The following is a 21454-nucleotide window of genomic DNA, read 5'->3' as shown; positions in this document are numbered from 1 at the left end:
GAGTACAGATAGTTATAGATATAAATAAAAATAAGCCGCGTAAAAATGGAAAATTCACAGAGAGTCTGGATTCTTTGTATTATTGTGTTTTCTTTAAAATTTTTGACTGTGAAGGAGCTAAGTACAGAGAGACATTTCATTACCTGGGCTGCCAAGCTAAACCAGAATGGATATAAGGGTATTACGATTTCAGAATTTGGGTCTAAGGATATGATGCTTTGGAGAGAGTCTTCTTTTGTTTTCACAGAGGATGAGACTCTATGGATTTCTTCTATTCCGATTTGGTATGATGGACCACGTCCTCCTGAAGGGTTGCTGTGAACATCTTCAGAAAATTGCTTTGCTCAACTGCCAACTGAGATGAAACTAGCACACAGGTTATACCAAGAAAGACCTAATTAACGACGCCCCCATTCAGCAGGAAGCAGTTTGGAGAGAAAAAACTGCGCCCATGTTCCCAAATATGGTTTATAAACGTTCTTTTACATTTAAAGGGGGAAATGATATAGGTATGAATAATTTGCATTGGTATGGATTTTAAGGTCAACTTTGTTATATGTATATGCATATTTCTGCTATTGATTAAGATATTGTGATTGTGTAGTTCACTTAAAATGTAATATATATAGCTTGTTAATAGAAAATCATCAGTCTGTAGTCATGTTAGTTAAGATTTTCTAGATGTGCATAGATATATCTTAGATAGGCATTCTTCATATCTTTCAAAGATTATAGAATATGGCATTTTAAATGTTTTAATAACTTTGGACTTTTCATGACAATGAGACACTCTGCTCCTGGCAGCACCAATCTACTTCAAGAGGAAGATGGGCATCGAAGAGGCTCGTTATGGAGTTTGATAGCCATTTGGGCAAGAAACTGCTCTTGCCTGGACTATTGCATAAACTGGACACAGAGAACCCGCAGAGAGAGGACTACTAAACTTGCCTAAGGTGAGATGATCTTTCGGGGTTCCTGATTCATGAAAGAGTCTGCGAGACATTCTTCAGGACAAGCAGATAGTGACTGCCTTTGAAATTTCCTGCTTTATGGAAATGTCTGTTGGATACCATGGGCCTGAAGGCTGAAGATGGATGCCCCAATGGTACAGAGGAACTTTGGGTGACTGTCCAGGCAGTGAGATGTCTCTGTCATTTCTAGAGTTTTAAAAGTTTCTTTTTTCTTATTTGCTTATGTAGTATTGTATCTTTCTGGAGTCTTTGATGGAGTTAAGAATAGTTAGTTATAGTTATAGTTTTCCTTAGTTATGATAAAGATTATTGTAACTTTTACTTGATAACTGTTTTGTTATATGTAATTTTGCTATGTTAAGGTTAAAGCCTTCCTTTTTTTGTTTAAACAGAAAAAGGGGAAGTGATGTGGGAGTGTCATATATCAATCTGTTGATTTCATTGGCTAAGCAATAAAGAAACTGCTAAGCCCATTGGATAGACCCACCCTTAGGTGGGTGGAGTAAACAGAACAGAACGCTGGGAGGAAGAGGAAGTGAGCTCAGACTCCACAGCTCTTCTCTTGGGAGCAGACGCAGGAGAGACGCCATGCTACCTGCTCCAGGGAAGACGCACACCATGCCCCAGCTCCGACCCAGGATGGACTTAGGCTAGAATCTTCCCGGTAAGACCGGTGCTCACAGATTATTAGAGATGGGTTGATCGGGATGTGAGAATTAGCCTAGAAGAGGCTAGATAGGAATGGGCCAAAGCAGTGTTTAAATGAATACAGTGTCTGTGTAATTATTTCGGGTAAACCTAGCCGGGCAGGCGGCTGGGGTGTTTGGGGACGCAGCCCTGCCACCCCTATTACTACACTCAGTTTGATTATTTCCTGACATCTACTTCTCCTTGGTCAGTTTGCTTCTTTTTGTTATAAAGCTTTCAGACATGCTGCTAAGTGGCTTGTGTGAGATTTCTCTAAATCTTTATGTGGGCACTTAGTGCTATGAGCTTTCCTCTTAGCACTTCTTTCATTGTGTTCCATAAGTTTAGGTATGCTTTGCTTTTGATTTTATTGAATTCTAGGAAGTCTTTCATTTCTTTCTTTATTTCTTCCTTGACCAAGTAGTGGTTCAATTGAGAGTTGATCAGTTTCCATCAGTTTGAAGGTTTTCTGTAGTTTGTGTTGTTGAGCTCTAACTTTAGCCCATGGTGGTCTGATAAAATATAAGAGGTTATTCCATTTCTTTGTATCTGTTGAGATTTGCTTTATGACAGAGTATGTGTTTGATTTTTTTAAATCCATTTGAGTCATAACAACTATTTGTTGCCTTGTTTCTCTGTTAGGTTTTGTCTGGCAGACCTGTCCATTGGTGATAGTGGGGTATTGAAGTCTCCCACTATTAATGTGTGAGGTTTGATGTGTGATTTAAGCTTTAGTAATGTTTCTTTTGCAAATGTGGGTACCCTTATATTTGGGGCATAAATTTTCAGAATTGAGACTTTATCTTGATGGATTTTTCCTGTGATGAAAATGAAATGTCTTTCTCCATCTCTTTTGATTAAGTTTAGTTTGAATCTATTTTGTTAGATATTAGATAGCTACATTACATTGTTTCTTAGGTCCATTTGATGGATTTTTCCCTCCAACCCTTTACTCTGAGGTAATGTCTGTCTTTGAAGTTGAGATATGTTTCTTGTATGCAGCAGAAGGATGGATTCTCTTTGGATATTCATTATGTTAGCCTGTGTCTTTTTATTGGCGAACTGAGTCTGTTGATATTAAGAGATGTTATTGACCAGTGATTGTTAATTCCTGTTATTTTTGATTTTGGTGGTGGTGGTGGTAGTGTTTGTGTGTTTCTCTTCTTTGGGTTTTGCTGTTGTGAGATTACCTATTGCCTGTGTTATTTTACTTTAATTGAGTTCTTTGGTTTAGAGTTTTCCTTCTAGTACTTTCTGTAGTGCTGGATTTGTGGATAGGTATTTTTTAAATCTGGTTTTGTTATCAAATATCTTGTTTTCTCAGTCTATGCTGATTGAAAGCTTTGCTGGGTATAGTAGTCTGGGCTGGCATCCATGGTCCCTTAGTGTCTGTAAAATATCTGTCTAGGACCTTCTGACTTTTAGAGTCTCCATTGAGAAGTCAGGTATAATTCTGATAGGTCTTCCTTTATACACTACTTGGCTTTTTCCTTTGCAGCTCTTAGAATTCTTTCTTTATTCTGTATGTTTAGTGTTTTGATTATTATGTGGTGAGGGCACTTTTTTTGTCCAGTCTACTGGGTGTTCTGTAAGCTTCTTGTACCTTTGCACACATGCCCTTCTTTAGTTTGGGAAAGTTTTCTTCTATGATTTTGTTGAATATATTTCCTATGCCTTTGAGCTGGGATTCTTCTCCTTCTTCTATCCCTATTTTTCTTAGGTTTGATCTTTTTATGGTGTTCCAAATTCCCTTCATGTTTTGTATTAAGGATTTATTGGATTTAACATTTTTTGACTGATGAATCTATTTCCTCTATTGTATCTTCAACATTTGAGATTTTCTCTTCCATCTCTTGTATTCTGTTAGTGATGCTTGCATCTGTAGTTCCTGCTTGCTTCCCCAAATTTTCCATTTCCAGAGTTCCCTTGGTTTGTATTTTCTTTATTGTTTCTATTTCAGTTTTCAAGTCTTGAACCATTTCCTTCACATATTTGATTTTCTTTCTTTCTTTCTTTCTTTCTTTCTTTCTTTCTTTCTTTCTTTCTTTCTTTCTTTCTTTCTCTATGACAGGATTTCTTTGTATAGCTTTGGTGCCTACCCTGGAACTAGTTCTTGTAGACCAGACTGGCCTCCCAAGTGCTGGGATTAAAGACGTGTGCCAGCAACACCCAGCTTTCTTTGCTTTCTTTAAGGAATTTATTAATTTCTTCCATTTTTTGTTTGTCTTTTCCTTGACTTCTTTAAGGGAATTTTTTGTTTTCTCCTTAACAGTTTCTATCATCTTCATAAATTAATTTTTAAGTTTGTTTTCTTGTGTTTCAGCTGCATTGGGATGTCCAGGCTTTGCTGTTGTAGGATCACTGGGTTCTGGGGGTGCTGTATTGTTCTTTTGGTTGTATAATGTATTTTTACATGGGTGTTTACTCATCTTTTCTTCCAACTGGTGTGGTTTGCATTTGTGCCTATGTAGCCACTGTTTTCCTAACTGGTGTGGTTTGCACCTGTTCCTATGTAGTCTGCTGGTATTGCAGGGGAGGGCTGGCCACAGAGAGAATGTCCAGGTTTGTGGGGTTGTGTGATGTAGTGTGTCTTGGTGGGACAGCATCCAGTGGGTGGCAGTGTGGGGATGCAGCCTGGAGGCAGGTACCTTACCTGCTTGCAGGCTGGTGGCTACTCTGCAAGATGTTTAGTTAGTAATAATGCTAGTTAGCTCTAAGAGGAAAGTGTGGAGGTAACACAGGGGAAATGGAGTGTTTAGTCCTGCTGAGAACCCCTGGGATTGTGTGTATGATGCTCCTGAGGCTTATCCTACAGAATCTGCTACTCCTATTGGTTAATCAATGCCTAGGAGAAGTGATCATATACCCACCCAGGGGAATAGTCAGGGTATGTTGACTGACATTCCTGTCAAGGTTGCACATACTGGCAAGAGTGATGGAGAAATGTTACTTGGATTGAGTTCTTCACATGTGGCAGATGTGTAGGCTCAGTCACATAATGCCCATTCTGCTGCCACTATTCTCATTTTGCTGATGAGGAAAAGAAAGCATAGAGAGGGCAAGTAACTAACCAAATGTCACTCATCTCTTGCCCAAGGTCATTTACTCTTTTAGGGAGGCTCAAGCCTAGAAGCCTGGGACCCTAGACTTCGAACTTCTATGCTGTTAGCTTCTTAATCCTTGTAGATAAGATGCCACTCAACATCACAATTTCCCAGGGTAAATCCAAAGGCTTTTTAATAGCAGAACAGCAGGGGGCTGTGCCAGAAAGCATAACAGAAGCCCACCAGATTCTGTTCATCCAGAGAAGAAGAGGATGAAGTTTGGGGGCCAAGATCTGAGATCTTGGAGAGATAGTATCTGTTAGATCCAAAGTGACCCCCCCAGAAGGTCCAGTTGGTGCCCCTGGTCAGATGTGTGTGGGTTTATTTGGCATGAACTTTCTAAAGTAATTCCCTAAAAATAGGCAACTAGTCACCTGGGGACCAGTGTCACGAGAACCCCTCAAGAACTCTTGCCACTGCTACCTCTACAACCCTTAGACCTGACTGGATTAGAGGCACATCCTCCAACAGTGCAAATTGATGGTCGCATATGTGGTTCGGTTTGTGTCTCTTTGTCCTCCATCTTTGAACCTCCTGTGCCACCAAACTGCCTTTCTTTCAATGGCCTTGAAAACCACTTACAGATAAATCTTCCATAAATAGACATTAAAAACATGGCCAGCCCCTGATTCAATGAAACTCACAAGGCAGGTGCCAGCTAGATGTCTGTGCTTGATAACGAAAAGACAAGGAGCTAGGAAAAGTCTTACGGTTCTAAACAGGGGAGGGGGCTGACTCCTCTATCTACAGAGCCATCTCACCAAGAAAAGGATTCTTCTGCGAAACATGCGGCCTTAAGACCATGCTCATTCAGTTTAATCATAATGGGATTTAAGAATTAGTTCCAATTCAAATGAAAGAGAATTTTGCTCTAAAATTTATAACCTCACCTCTCTTAGTTTGGGTGCACCCTTAACTCCTTATCAGAGAGCATTTGCATGCTTGCTGTCATTCCCTAGAGACCAATGTAGGCAGTCTCAGACATTGCTACCATCTGGATTGGTATAAGGAAAATTTTAAATGCTTCTCTGATGAAGAGTAATCTTTTTTTTTTTAGAAAAAATCAAAGACAAATGAAAACCTTTAAAACATGGTTTCAGCTTAATAAGAGGGAAATTTTTAAAGATTTGAAATCTCCAGATGGCTCCGAAGGTAAAGGGCCTGCTGCAATCAAGAGAGCCTTCCTTAGGATTTCTAACACTCATCCCAAACAGCCAAGCACAATAGGATGCACCTGTAAGCCACCTGCACTGGGAAGGTGCACAAAGATCCCTGAGGCTCTGTGGCCAGCCAGTCTAGCCTTATCAGTGAGCTCCATGCTCTGTAAAAGACCCTGACTCAAAAAATAAGGTGGAGAGACCATTGAAGAAGATGTTGGCCTATGGCCTACACACACACACACACACACACACACACACACACACACACACACAGACACCTACACACAAACCTTTACACACACATGAAACTTGGAGTTTGTACATTCTCCATTTATCCCTTTCCTTTTTAAACTTTTGCGGAACTCAGTAAATGCTTGGTGATCCCAGTGGTCAGCTCTGCCCTAGGACAGGTGGATAAGCCCTTTGTTGTGAATCTCCCCACAAATGGCTCTCACAATGCCCTTACCAAAACTCACACCACACAAAGAGAAGACTAGAGAATTTCAGTGACTTGCGTGAGAAAATAAGGGAACATCCAAAAGTGAAGATGAATTTGGCCCGACTCTCACGACAGTGAGGTGGCTCAATAAAAGAATCCGGCCATGTGGACTTCAATGTCACAGGAACTCAAGAGTCACTTAGGCGATTTGTCACTGCCCTGACATTAAAATTTGAAACATTCCCTCACCCTACGCCCTTTCCCCATGTCTCAGAGCATTCCTGACCATGTCCTTGCAGCAGATACAAACACACACACTCACAAACACACATCGGTATAAGGTCTTGTCAGAGCACTCCCTGCTAGAAATTGCCCTGGTGGACAAAGAACAATTCAGTCCTGAGACACAGCTACCTGGGATTAATACAGAGACATGTTAGACAACTCAGGCAATGACTTCATGGCAGAATTTCTGGCAGCTCTTGGTAGTTAATGTCTCTTTCAATCAAGCCTTTGATACACATGGAGTAGAACGGAGTTCAAGGTTGCCCAGGCTTGTTAGAATGTGGTCGTTCACTGAACTGACTAAACACAGACTTTCACAGCCAGTGGTGCTGGGGGTGGGGCAGTTGTACCAGGCAGTTTCACAAGCCTGACAAGGACAACGGCCTCCGTAGCGGTAATCAGTCACTACTACGGTAGTATTTGTATAGCAAGTCATTGAAACCCAGCGCTCCAGATAAGAATCATTTATGCTTTAAAGTGTTCTATCTGATGTTTGTGCCCCACGTAGATGCTCCAGCACTGAGGGAGGTGGCTTCTTAAGGCCCATTTCACTGCTCCTTAGAAATTTTCTCAGAAGATGGGGCCAGTACGACAGTGACCTCATGGCCACTCCAGAGCCTTGTGTGAAACCTGGATTACACGAGTCTTTTGGGACCAGTCTTCCTTGATTCCTCCTCTCACCCCGCCCGCTTCCAGGGAACACAGCCTCAGCAAAAATCAGGGTGGTCTTCAAGTGCATGCGTGGAAACATCAGGTAGGCAGGTCACATGCAAAGTGTAGAAATGTCTGCTATTGGTCTTGGATGCCAGCTGATGATGTTCTCGGTCTTTGAGATGCTGGAATCCAGCAGTCTGCTAAGTTAGGCTTCACATGCTAGGTGAAACGATGTCAAGTCAGACTATTAGTGGACTATGAAGGATATTAAAGATACCCAAGATGCTTTAGTTCTAGAGCTGCAATATCCCAACTCTTCACAGTCATGAGGTTCAGGCAGTCAGCCTTGCAGGTTCTTTAATGCAGGTGTGGCTTTGTTCTGGGGACTTCAATTGAACCCCGACACTTGGTGAGCTTTCAGTTTCTACTTTAACATGAGCATAGACAGCCAGTCCTGAAATCATACTTTGCCCATTCTTCAGTTCAATGGGAAATAAAGTCAACAGGTCAGGAAGATACATGTTTGGGCTAGTTAAGGGAATTCTAAGTGGTCCTCCCCCAAACAATCATGTGTTACATAAGCATCTTTCCATTTCTTGGGGTCTTATTTTTTCTTGACACATGGATGTGACAGTTTTCTCCACTTTTGCCCTCTACTCATCAGGTTCTTTTTCATTCAGTGCTTGGGAGCAATGCTTCAGTATTGAATAGGAGTGGAGAAGATAGATCTTAATGCCACTTGCCTGAAGGCATACCCTCCCACACAAGGGATGCCTTGGATGGGGATCTAGAACCTCATCAGGAATTGTAAGGAAATCTGAAAGGTGCTGAGACCCTCCCACCAACAACACTACAGAGCCATTTGATTCTAATGTAGGAGAAACTCAAAATGGTAGAATTGGTACTGTAAATGATTTACTGATAATTTGCTTAGGAGATGTTAAATCACACGAGTGGAATTTAGCTGAAGGAGCACTGCTCCCCAAAGTACCCCAAAGATGAGTATGCTAACCAGGCCTGTTGGAGATAAGAGAAATTTAGGATGCTAGGATGCAAATGTTTCCTCACCAGGACTGACTAGCCATTAGGTCCCATTCCCATGACAAAGGAGGCAGCACCAAGAACAGCCATCCAGCCATTAGGCTCTGAATCCAGTATCAAAGACATCTAAGGGCAACTCGAGGTGGCAGTGCAGAGTCACAACCATCATTAAATCCAGGTCTCCCATTAAGTCACCTATGCTCTTATCAGGAAAAAAAATGTAATTCTTCCAGGTGGGCAAGATGACCCTGGGTAACAACTATTCAAAAAAGAACAATACGGGAGTATTTAAAAATACTTCCAGCAATAGGTAATGTTTTTGCTGTGTAAAATTGCCTATCTGCCTAAGTGGTCAGATTTGCAATCTCCTGACTGTTTAAATTGCTTGAAGTGAGCCAGCACCAGGAAGTTAGCACACAAAGCTGGCAGTGGCAATGAGGGTGTTCTCGCTGTGGTTGTGGAGGCCTTGGTTAAGGGCACAATGCCAGCCTGAGGTAGATGTGAGAGGCCCACTACAGTTTGCTACGATGTCATAGAGGGTGGTGGCGGAAGTGGCAACAATGCCACTGCCACCGGTAAGCTTCTTTGGAGTGTCTAATTCTCATTGCGTGCTGATTTCATTGGTGTCCAACTAGCTAGTATGAAGCTCCTGTGTAGTTTTTTTTTTCCTCTTTGGGGGCATGCCTCCAAGCTCCTAAATAAATACACAGAGACTTATTCTTATTTATCAATGCCCAGCCTTAGCTTGGCTTGTTTCTAGCCAGCTTTTCTAAATTAAATTATCCCATTTCTCTTTAACAATGTTTTGCCTCTGGCCTTTCTATATTCTACATATCTTTCTTTCCTTCTTACTCCGTGACTGGCTGTGTGGCTGGGTGACTGGCCCCTGGCGTCCTCCATTTCTTCTTCTTTCCTCCCTCCTTGCTCTCTTTTCTAGATTTCTCCTATTTATTCTCATGTCCACCAGCCCTGCCTATTTCTTGCTCCTGCCTAGCTGTCGGCCCTTTAGCTCTTTATTAGACTATTCAGGTGTTTTAGACAGATAGAGTAACACAGCTTCACGGGGTTAAACAAATGCAACATAAAGGAATACAACACATCTTTGCATCATTAAACAAATGTTCCACAGCATAAACAAATGTAACACATCTTCAACTAATATTCCACAACTCTTTGTCTTCTTATTCAAATGGGGAGCCACAACACCTGATGTGATTATTTTGCTAACTGGAGCTAAAGAAGCCAGAGGCAGGTTGGAGCAAGCCTTCTTTATCATTAGAGGATGCTCCAAATACATGGGCTGCATTTGGAACAGCGGACTATTTTTAGCTAGAATTGAAGACAACACCGTCTATTGTCTAATCCACACCAAGGAATGCACACATTTTTAATCCAGGTTTTGTGATTAGCTGTCCCAGGATCAGCTTCACTGAGTTTGGGTCTGAGAAGGCCAGTGGATGATGTACCCGAAGGATGTGCAGAGGCTGCAGGAAAAAAATAGGAACAAAACTATCAGGATCGAAGAGCACAGCGCCTGTGAGACGAGTGGTTCTGCTGAGGGCGCTGACCATCACAACCCTTTGAAAGAGTGTTTGGCGGTGTCAACTAAGCTAACCCTATGTGTATCATGCAATCCCAAATGCCACTCCTAGGTATACCCTTGGGAAAGTTAGCATATCTGTGTATTAGCAAAGGTGTGTATGTGTAAAAAGGTTGGAGCGGCTCATACTAATCCCAAACACAAGCATCACTGCCTTTCCACAAATGGAGAATCAGGAAACAAACTAGGGCACATCCACAAGGCGAAGCAGGGCCCAGAAGTGAGAATGAATAAGCCGTGACTTCAGCAGCATGGTGGTGAATCTCACCAGTGCAATGCTGAGCAAAAGAAGCTAGACACACAACAGTGGATGACACATAATTCCATTGGTACAATAATTCAAAAAGAGGGCTGAGATGATTCAGGGCTTAAGAGCACTAGCTGTTTTTTTTTGTTTTGTTTTGTTTTATTTTGTTCCCCCAGCGGACTTGAGTTTGGTTTCCAGCACCCACATGGTGGTTAATAAATCATCTGTAACTTCAGCCACAGGATCTGATACCCTCTTCTGGTCTTTGTGGACACCAGGTACACACATAGTACACAGACATATCTGTACTAAAAACAAATATACACAAATAAGGTTCACAAGAAAAATATTTAGAGAAGGCAAAGAGATGTCAGAGTAATACGTTTTCTTGGTGGAGGTGATATTATTAGGGTATGGAGAAGAACATGAGGGTCTAGATGTTGTGTGTTTGGCTATGAAAGTTCAAACCTCCAACTGTGTTGAAATACAAGTTTGTACACATAAAAAAGCACATGAAAAGTTTTTTCTACTTAAAAAAATACAAATATCCATGACGCATATGGCTTAAGATATGCTGCAAAATGATGAGAAATACAAATTAATGTGTCATGGGATAACTCCTCTGTATTTTGTGAATATGTTTTATTACCATTGGTTAATAAAGAAGTTGATTTGGCCAATAACCAGGCAGAATAGAACCAGGTAGGAAATCTGAACAGAAATACAGGGAGAAGAAGGGTGGAGCCAGAGAGATACTAGTAGCCACTGGTGAAGCCAGATATGAGGTAACAAGCTATGAGCCTCATACTAAAATATAGAATAACAGAAATAGGTTAATTTAAGTTGTAAGCGCTAGTTAATAATAAGCCTGAGCTAATCAGCCAAACAATAATAACTGATAGTAAGCCTCTGAATGATTATTTTATAAGTGGCTGCAGGACCGTCGGAGGGGGAGAGAAACTGGTCCAGCAGGGCTGGATGGGACATAGCAAAGTCTCCAGCTATATTAATGTCTCCCAACTTCAAGGATTTCATGAAAGAGTTTCTTTAAAATGCTAAGAAACTTGCCTGACTCCAAAATTCAACTGTTAAAATTTCACACTCCTATTCAGCACCAACTTTCAGAATAATCTGGTAGAATAATCCTGGTAAGTGTTAGAAACCTTGGATTCCACTTAAAAGGTCTTTTCTAAAACAAAAAGGCCTGGGTGTTTTCAATTTTAAAAGGTAAGAATACATAAAAAATCAACTAGGCAGGCATCTGTGATGAAGACATCTGTGATGAAGGCATACATGATGAAGGTATGTGTAACTGAAAGCATCCATGATGCTGAAGGCACCCATGATGATAAAGACATCCATGGTAATAAAGGCATCTGTGGTTGACAAGAGCTGGGTTGTGATTGTGCTAGAGATTTAAAGAATTTTCTCTCACTTCTTTAAAGAGAATTTCAATGACAAAACAAAACTCCCAAACTCAAACCAAATAAGTGTCCTATTTCTCAAGACCTCTCTCCTAACTAACATCTCTCACAAATTGCCATTGAGACTCTACTGAACACCAAACTAAGGTTTGCCAAAATGTTTGTCCCACAGAAAACTTTGGGAAGGAGCCCTGACTAAGCATTTGATGTGAGTGCCTGTTCTCAGGCAAAGCTCTACAAAATGATAACTCCAAAGACATCCAATTCTTTGTGTATAGAATGTATACAGTTCACAAAACAAACAAACAAATACTATCTCCAGTTTTTAGGTATGGAAATCTTGGGAGACTGGAGAGATAGCACTGTAAAAAATGGTTGACAGACATGGAATAAATGTCCTGGGATGAAAATATAAATGCTAAACACAAATGAAAAAAAAAAACTGGTGCTGTGGCTAGGGTCTAAAATGTCCCTCGTAACCACATGTTGAAGGCTTGGTTCCTGGCTGATTGAGAGGGTAGAAGATTTAGGAGGTGCAATCTTGTAAGAAGAAGCTAGGGCATTTGGAGCATACCCCTGAGCCACCCCTTTTTTTTCTCTTTTTGCTTTCTGGTTGGCATGAAGTGAGCAGCCTCTGCCATGATAGGTTGCCTCATCATAAGCCCAAAGCTACAAGGCCAACCTGATGTAGACTGGAGTCTTTGAAACTGTGAGCCACAATGTATCCTTCATCACTCAAGAAGCTTCTTTGGGGGGTATCTTGTCACACTGAGAGGAAACTGAGTCTCACCGCTGTTAGCGTCAGGAACCACCACAGTACACACTGACTTTGGAAATCTCCCTGTGGGAAGAGCAGCACTTACTCCAGTGAGTATTTCTCCCTGGCATGTTCTCTGTCTGGGGTGAGCTTTTGAATGCGCAACTGTTAGAGTTGCTCTCTCAGGGAGTTGGCTCCTCAAAGCCTCCCAACTAACTGCCTCTAAGACTCATTGCCACTAGTACTTTTCATGGATTAAAGCTGACTCACCTAAGGCCACTGATTCATTAGTTACTCAGCAAAGTGTGGATGAGGCTCCTTGTGGAAACAAATATGGGGAAGTTTCTCTGTCATCTTAAAACCTCCCTGCTTTTTCGTTACTAGGCTTAGGACAGTTCAGGTGAATACTGCACTGTATTTGAATTTACAGATTATGCAAATTGATTATCGATTCTAAAAGTTTTGTAAGACATTTGAGTTATTTACTTTTGAATTCTTTGTCTTTTTTTTATCAACTAAAACATACATAATAAAAACCGTGCATGACTGCCAATGTCTGCCTGATGAATTTGTACAAAAGACACACCTCTGTGCAACCAACTTCACAAAATAATTAATACCCACCATGTCCTTTGGGCACCTCTCCCAGACAGTAGCTCCCCCATCAAGGGTAATCATTCTTTTAACAAATTAATTTACTGTTAGTGTATGTGTATGTATGTCTGTGTTCATGTGTGTGTGTGTATATATGTGTGTGTTTGTTCATGTGTGTGTATGTGTAAGTAGGTGCACACATGTCACAGCAAGCATGTAGAATTCAGAAAAGTTCCATCTCTTCTTCCACACGAGTCCCAGGGATTGAACTCGGTCATTGGTGCTTTTATCTGGTGAGTCATCCCATCAGCCATCTCTTTTGTGGTTGTTTTGATAGTAGCTCACTATGTAATCTAGGCTAGTCTTGAACTCATGATGCAGTCTAGGCTAGTCTTGAACTCACAATGCAGTCTAGGCTAGTCTTGAACTCACAATGCAGTCTAGGCTAGTCTTGAACTCACAATGCAGTCTAGGCTAGTCTTGAACTCACAATGCAGTCTAGGCTAGTCTTGAACTCACAATGCAGTCTAGGCTAGTCTTGATTTTGTGATACTCCTACCTCAGGGCCCCAAACGCTGGCATTATAAGTGTGGGGCAGCATACACTACTGAGGGTAATCACTTATTTGGCCTGTTGTTGAACTTTAAGTGGAAAAACAAAATGTGTGTTCTTGTGTGTCAGGTATCTTTTTCTCAATATCACATTCACTAGGTTCATCCACATAGATACGTGGAGTCCTGGTTTCTCGTTCGGATGTCTTAAAACCTTCCATTGTATCTCTGCCATAATCTATTTGCGGCACTACTGGGAACATGAGCGGTTTCCAGTTAGGTGCCAGGGTAAAATATGGTTGCTATGACGGAAAGTCTAGAACATGATCTTGGATGTACATGTGACACACGCCTGAAGGAAGGGAACATGCTGTAGGCGGAAGCTGTTCATTCATTCCCAGCTTCCCAGACCCAAAATAATCACACAGAAACTATATTAATTACAACACCACTTGGCCTATTAGCTTAGGCTTCTCGTTAACTAACTCTTATATCTTAAATTAGCCCATTCCTATTGTTTTGTATTTTGCCACGAGGCTTGGGCGTCTTTCTCCTTCAGTGGCTACATGGCGTCTTTCTGACTCTGCCCTCTTTTCTCCTCTATTTCTGCTTGGAACGCCTGCCTTGCTCTATCCTGTGTTACCATAAGCCTAAAGGAGATTCTTTATTAACCAATGGTAATAAAATATATTCACAGCATACAGAGGGGGAAACCTCCATCAACAAGACACTGATTATATCTTGGCTGCATCAAGACTTCAGGTTTCTGAGGCCAGGCAATGCTTAATCACATCATCTCTGGATCATAATGACTAGTGGATGATACTGGATATTTTGCTGTATTGTTCCATGCTTCCAGTTTCCTGCCGGTAATAGATAATAGTAACAGCTACATCATGGAGTTTTAGCTTGAACAGCATGAGATGCCGGGAGAGCATTCTTGTCATGCCCACTCTATACAACTGAGTTCTCTAATATAGGCTTGTTGGCAACTTGACCTGTTTTCATGCATGTGGGTTTGTCCTGGGTAGAAAATGCCATGTTGTAAGAGGATTTCAAAGAACCTGAGTGACATACTGCCTCAAAGAGTCCTGTCTGACACCCCAAGAACTTGCTCACGTGGGTGCCAGCCTGTGGAAGACATCCAATCCTATGTTTGCCACCTGTCCAGGGTTGCATCTGGAACTTCACTTCTATCTCCTCCTCACCTGCTCATCATCCCCTCCTCTGCCTGCTGCCACTACTTTGTCCCCTTCTAATGGTCTCTTAATTCCTTGCCCACTGGGGGTGTTTTCTCCCTGCATGGAATACAGATTCTTTCCTGCATGGTGCCATTAGCAGAAAGAAACCTGTTCCCATAATAACTGACTTCTTAAGACAGCGCAGCTGCCTCAGTCAGGGGTCACTGCATGAACCAGAAAACAAGGCAGCGGTTTATGAAACATAGTTGTATTTGAATAAGACCGGTCCACATGGGATTAATTAGACACATCCACGACGAGCAGAAGGAGGTGTGCTGTTGGCTTTGCTCACCCGCCTTTCCTATCACGGGGCTGGAAGGTTTATTTCTGTTGTTTTTGTCTGCATGGGATTAAGAAAGAGGAGGTTGGACACAGTTATTAAAAGAAAAAAAAAAGAGCATGCCTAGTGACCTAATTCCCTTCTGCATCTTTATCGTGTACCAGGATGCACAAATCCCACAAGGGACAGAAATGCAAATGAGTTTTACTGGAGACTAAAACATTTGGGAGGGAAGGAGGGACACACACATGGGGGGGGAAAGGGAGAGAGAGAGAGTGAGAGAGAGAGAGACCCGAGTTTGTCATATAACACCACTGCAACTAATAATGCTCAAAGTTTTTTTTTTAAATGACATTCTATTATGGAGTTTTATTTCCTGTCCTGGCAGGCAGCCAACTAGGCATAACGATTCAGAATTCAAATACTGTACAAGGATATACAGTAACCAAGGTTCTCTGAGGATTTGAGCAAATGTCAGCAAAGCAAGCCTCGAGGAAAATTTATTAGTTGGTGCAGATATCTCACAGTTTTACATGGACACTGATAAGGCCATCTGGGAACCCCTTTCACCATTAAGTGATTTAGAGTTCCCCCCAGAAATTCCCTTGTCTGCAACACCTCACTAAAGCTGGAGACAGCAACCAACTAAAATGGGAACATTCATTATTTGCTCATTCCAAAGGATACATATTACTTTAAATGCTTTTTTTCCCCTCCCTAATGTAAGACCCATAGATAGAGGAATTTCTCCTGAAATCTGTCAGAGCCAGAATGAGAGATGTGGATACAGTTTCAGATGTGTGGTGTGGGGCTGGAAACAGGGAAGAGCTCCTGCAAAAGCAGGCTGTGCCTCAGTGGCTGCCGTCTGAGTGTCCCTGGAGTTCTGTGGGAGAAGAAAGTGACCACTCATGAGCTCTCCAGTACAGCAGAGTGAAGGCTGAAAGGCCAAATGTTGTGACCAGAGGTGCAATCTAGGACCAGCACTGATGGGCATCACATGCTTTGACAAGTACCTACCAATCCAGCACATCCCCAACACGCAACGAACACTTGGACCAACTTGACCACGTTTCCTTCTGCAACTACTAAGGCTTTGGGGCCTAAGGCTGACTGGCATCTTTCTGTAGCTGTGACCACTCTCTCTCATTCCCTTCCAATAAATGTGTGCTCTGTGGCTGCTCTAGAGATGGCTACATTGTTGCTGCCAAGTTATTACTCGGTCCACCCCTGCCATGCCAAGAAAACATGGAAATGGGGTTTTCCCCATTTCTACACGTTCCTTCCATGTTGGTTGAAATAAGACATTGTCTAAGAATTTGGGGGAACAGTTTGGGAAAGTGGGTTCAATAAATTTTCAATTAGTACTACCAACGAGATGTTCTGGAAGGCCAAATCCAGCCAGGTGACTTTCAGCAAACATATAGGCAGATGTAGTGTGGAGGAAGCCCAAGGGTGAGTGAATCCTTGCCCCCAGAGAGGCCCAGTCAAGGTCTTCCAGAGAAGCTCTTGACAAAGGTTCTGATGCAGCACCAGGGAGCTCAATGGTGGCTTCTTGCTCAAGCTCTGTCTCAAAGGTGGCCAAGTGGAAAGAAGAACTATGCAGGCGTGAACAAAGCAGCAGGCACTTGTGAGAAGAAGCCAGCAGCCGGGCTATTTACAGTGTGTGGGGATAAGTGACGAGGAGAGGAACTGCCAACCCTGATGTCTTTGGATTAAAAGACTGAGATTCTTGGCTTTGTCGTTGAGGCTTGGTTTAGAATTTTCCACAACAGAAGTTCAGGATGGCATTTCATTTCCATTAGGTTGTTCTACTGCTACGAGGTACCCACCAGAAGACTACTTAGACACAGGTTTGAGTCAATAGAAGTCTATAGCAGCCAGGTGGTAACTACACTTGGTGTTCAGGACCTGAGCACAGTCCCAAGCTTTTCTCAAGGTGAGTTTTTAAGTACAAAAACCACATCCTTAATTGACATGACTCAGTTAGCAAGAACAGTTAGCCAGAAGCAGAACTAAAGAAGCCAAAAAAAAAACAACCAAAAAACAAAAAAAAAATAAACAAACAAAAGAGACTTCCCAGAATTATGGACTTGGATGGATTAGGTCTTTGCTCTTGTTTTGGTGGGTGGTGCTGTCTACATGTTGCGTTTTGAGTTACTTTCATTATGATGTCACTTGTGCTGAGGTGCTGAGGTCTAGGTGCCTACTAAGGTCCAGGGGTCTGTTATACTACTCAGGTGACCAAGAGCAGCTTTTCGAAAAGTGAAGAGAAGGGAGACTCTTTCAGTAACTAATTTGATAACTTGGTAAAGATGACATGATATCTAGACCTTAGTAGCGGCATAGGAGTGGCAGTCATCAGGGAACACTAGAAGCAGGAATAAGCAAATCCCAAAATTTCAACTCAGGAACACAAAGGCTTATGTCACTGGAATTCTAGACACAAAAGAACAGAGTTATGCATGGTTTCACAGCTTCTTGGTAGCAACATTTTCCCAGGTTGGCTTTGTTTGCTAGAGGCAGGCAAAGGTGTGATTCCTTTAAGAGAAGGCTTTTTGACTCAGTATTACCAGCAGAAGCTGTGCAGCTCCTTTAAGGGAAGGCTTCCTGGTTCATGCTGGTCCTGTTATGGAGCACCTTAAATGGGATCTGTGAGCAACATGTTACAAATTGCGTAATGGCCACATAGACCCGTGTCTTTGGAGCTGGGGTGCTGAGCATGGCTTGCAGAGGCAGTGAACATGCCTCTGCCATGTTGGACTGGGTGGAGCAAACAGGCCAGGCTGCGGAGTTGGTTCTAGCTATACCAGCTTAGTATTTTTTTAAAAAGTGCTCCTGGTCAGAAAATGATCACATATATGAAATAAAGATAAATTCAGATAAAAAGACCTCTGAAAGGGTCACAATATTCGATAAATGTACATAGACTTGGGAGAAAGAAGAAAAAGAATATAAACAGTTATAAAAAGTAGTTTAAAAAATAAAACAGTCTATAAAGAGACAGTAAAAGTACAAACATAGATTAAAGGAGTAAAGATAATAAAATAAATATTAAAAAGTAATAGAGTAATATAAAAAGGCCATGTAAAGATGGAAAATACACAGAAAGCCTGGATTATGTGTTTTCTTTGAATTTTTGAATGCAAAGAAATATTTGATTCTGCAGGCTGCTAAGCTAAACCAACATAAAGGTATCTTGACTTTAAAATTTGGGTATAAGGATATGTTACTTTGAAAAAAGGTTCTACTTTAGTTTTCGTAGAAGATGAGATCTTATGGATTTCTTCCAGGCTAATGTAGTTTAATGGAACAAGACCCCCCAAAAGTTCTCTGTGAGCCCTAAAAATACTTCACCCAACAAAAATTAGGAAGCAGTTTGGAGAAAACTATACCCAAATTCACAAAATGGTTGTTTATAAATGTTTGTTTTCATTTAAAGGGGAGTATGATATAAAAATGAATACTTTGCATTGGTATAGATCTTGGTCTATTGATACAAATTTAAGGTTGATTTGGTTACACTGTGTATATGCATTTCTGCTCTTGTTTAAAGTATTATCTTTATACAGTTCATTTAAAAATGTAATGTATAATTAAGAAATATAGATTAATAGATAGTCATCTATAATAGTCAAACTGTCGTTATGTTAGTTAGGTTTTCTAGATATACAGAGATATATTACAGTTAGATAGATAGTCTTCAACATTTCAAAGACATACGGAATATGGCATTTAAAATGTTTTAAGAACTTAGACTTTTCTTGACAGGGAGACATGTTTGCTTCTGACAGCATCAATTACTTCAGAGAAGTTGATGGGCATCAAAGAAACTCATTACAGAATTTGCCTTCAATGTGAGAAGGCAAGCCATTTGGGAAAGAAACTGCTCTTGCCTGGCCTGCTTAATGGTATGCTATATGAAATGGACAAGAAGGACCACAGAAAAGTGACTGTTAAATTTCCCAAAAGATGGGATGGTCCTTTCATGGAGGAAACTTCCAGACATTCTGCAAGACACCAAAGAAAGCAACTAATGAACTTTGTGATTACAAGGCAGAACAGATCTTCAAATTTCCTCATTCATGAAACTCTACTGGATGCTATGAACCTGTAGACTGAAGATTAACGGCCCAACATTACAGAAGAACTTTGGGTGACTGTCCAGGCAGCAAGATGTCTCTGTCAATTATAGAGTTTTAGAAGTTGATTACAATGCTCTTCCTGTTTACTTAGGTAATATTATATCCTCCTGGGGTCTTTGATGGTGTTGAAGAATAGATAGTTATAGTTTTTTTTAGTTATGGTAAAAGATAAATTAGATATGAAACATTCCAGATACAAATAGACTAAATACTGTAAGTGTAATTCTTGCTTGATACTTGTTTTGTTATATGTAATTTTGCTACGTTAAAGTTAAAACCTTCCTTTTTAATTAGACAGAAAAGGGGAGATGATGTGGGATATCCTTCTGTATATGTGTTACTTTATTGGTTGATAAAGTTGTTTTGGCCAATGGATTAACAGAGTGAAGCCAAAGGGGAAGTCTTAACAGAGATAAAGAGAAAGAGAGAGAAAGTGGGCAGAGTCAGCGAGACACCATGTAGCTGCCTAAGGAGAAGGACATGCTGGAACCTTAGGAACCTTTCTGGTAGGCCACAGCCTCGTGGCAATACACAGATTGATAGAAATGGGTTAATTTAAGATGTAAGAGCTATCTAGGAAAATGCTTGAGTCATTAGCCAAATAGTGTTGTAATTAATACAGTTTCTATGTGATTATTTGGGTCTGGATGGCTGGGAAATGAACAAGCAGTCTTCCACTGTCGGGATCTGCCCTCTTCTGGCTTCCAAGGGCACCTTCACACATGGGGCAGACATACTAACAGATAAATAAAAATGAAATAAGTCTTTAGTTTTTACAGTTGACAAACAGCAATGCTGGAGGGTGGGGAGGAATGAGAAGCTGAGCAGAGTGTCTAGAGTAACTGAAGAGCTTGGAAAGCAGGAGGTCATCCACTTTAGAGGAATCTGGGAAGCCAGAGCAGAGCTAAATTCAGCAATAGGCATCTATCTAGCATTTTGGCAAAAGCAGAATTTGTTTCTTCCTTATTGTTTTTTTACTTAGTATTTTATATTTTACTTGACAAGGAACATTATGAACTATATGAAAAGGCAGTAGGGAAAGGGTTAAACAATATTTTGATTTATTATTAATACTCAAAGGAGTTCATGTCTTACTCCTACACATAAGATATTTTATCATGCTATAATATAGTGGCCCCTCATTTCAATTAGCAGAGAGCTCACCATTAGCTAACTAATTAAGGCTATTCGCTCACATCTATTTTCTAATTACAGTTACCACTGAGATATTCTCACCCAAGTGGCTGGCAGTTCTGTGGACTTATTTTAAATTTAGTTCGACAATAACAAACAACTAATTAATGTTTATAAATATGACAAAATCCCCCCTGACGTGTTATGGGTATTGCATACACTAGCAACCGGTTTATTAAAACATTAATTGCAGTTGGATTTGCTTTGGGATTCCTCCATAATCCATTTAGTACAGAGCAGGACTAACTCATTTTGAAGGGATTATAAAGGAAATCCTTTGCAAAGTCCCTCGTTTAATTCACGCTGTAGTCAAGGCAGGAGAAAGTTTACTTTCATCACTTCTGTGACTCTTCAGACTTCTTTAGTGTGGCACTTCATTCCTTCCTTCCTTCACCCACTTGGTGTTGTCAGGAAGCGATTGTGTTCAGGGCTTCGGGAGGGTGCCCCAACATGTTCAAAGGTTCCATAGATCAAACCTGCAAATTCCATCAATCAAATCTTTATGCGGGTGGTTGATGACGTTAATTTTGAAACTGGAAGCATCTCCTTGCTCTCTCTCTACAAACACCTCATAATTATGCCTACCTTAGCAATTTCCCTCCTAGGTGCATATATTCAAGAGAACTGTGGAGAACTGTGTCCACATGTGCGCTAACAGAACACATATTAGAATGTCCACCACAGCATTATTGTAATAACCCACAAATGGAAGCTAACTGAATTCTCATTAACAATAAGATAAAAAAAAGTGTGCTACATTTCCATAGTGGAATAGTACACAGCAGTGAGAAAGGGTAACTGTGAAGTTCAGAGACAAACGAAACTTGTGGTGCTAGAAGTTTCTTGGAGTTACATAGGAAATTGAAACTTCTTGGGTTCTGATAATGTCTCTTGGTTTGGGTTCTGTTTACATGAGTGTTCAGTTTGTGACCATTCACTCCTTGGTTATGATTCATGTATTTTTTTATTCATGCTATATAAATTTCAGTTTTCTGTATGCAAAATAAAACTCTGTCTGCTACAGTCTAACTTTTTTCCTGTGTATTTGTGCTTATTCAAATGTTGAATGTTTACACGATAATT

Source organism: Microtus pennsylvanicus, chromosome 2, assembly GCF_037038515.1.
Source record: "Microtus pennsylvanicus isolate mMicPen1 chromosome 2, mMicPen1.hap1, whole genome shotgun sequence".
Classification (NCBI taxonomy): domain Eukaryota; kingdom Metazoa; phylum Chordata; class Mammalia; order Rodentia; family Cricetidae; genus Microtus; species Microtus pennsylvanicus.
This window is presented reverse-complemented; position numbering follows the sequence as displayed.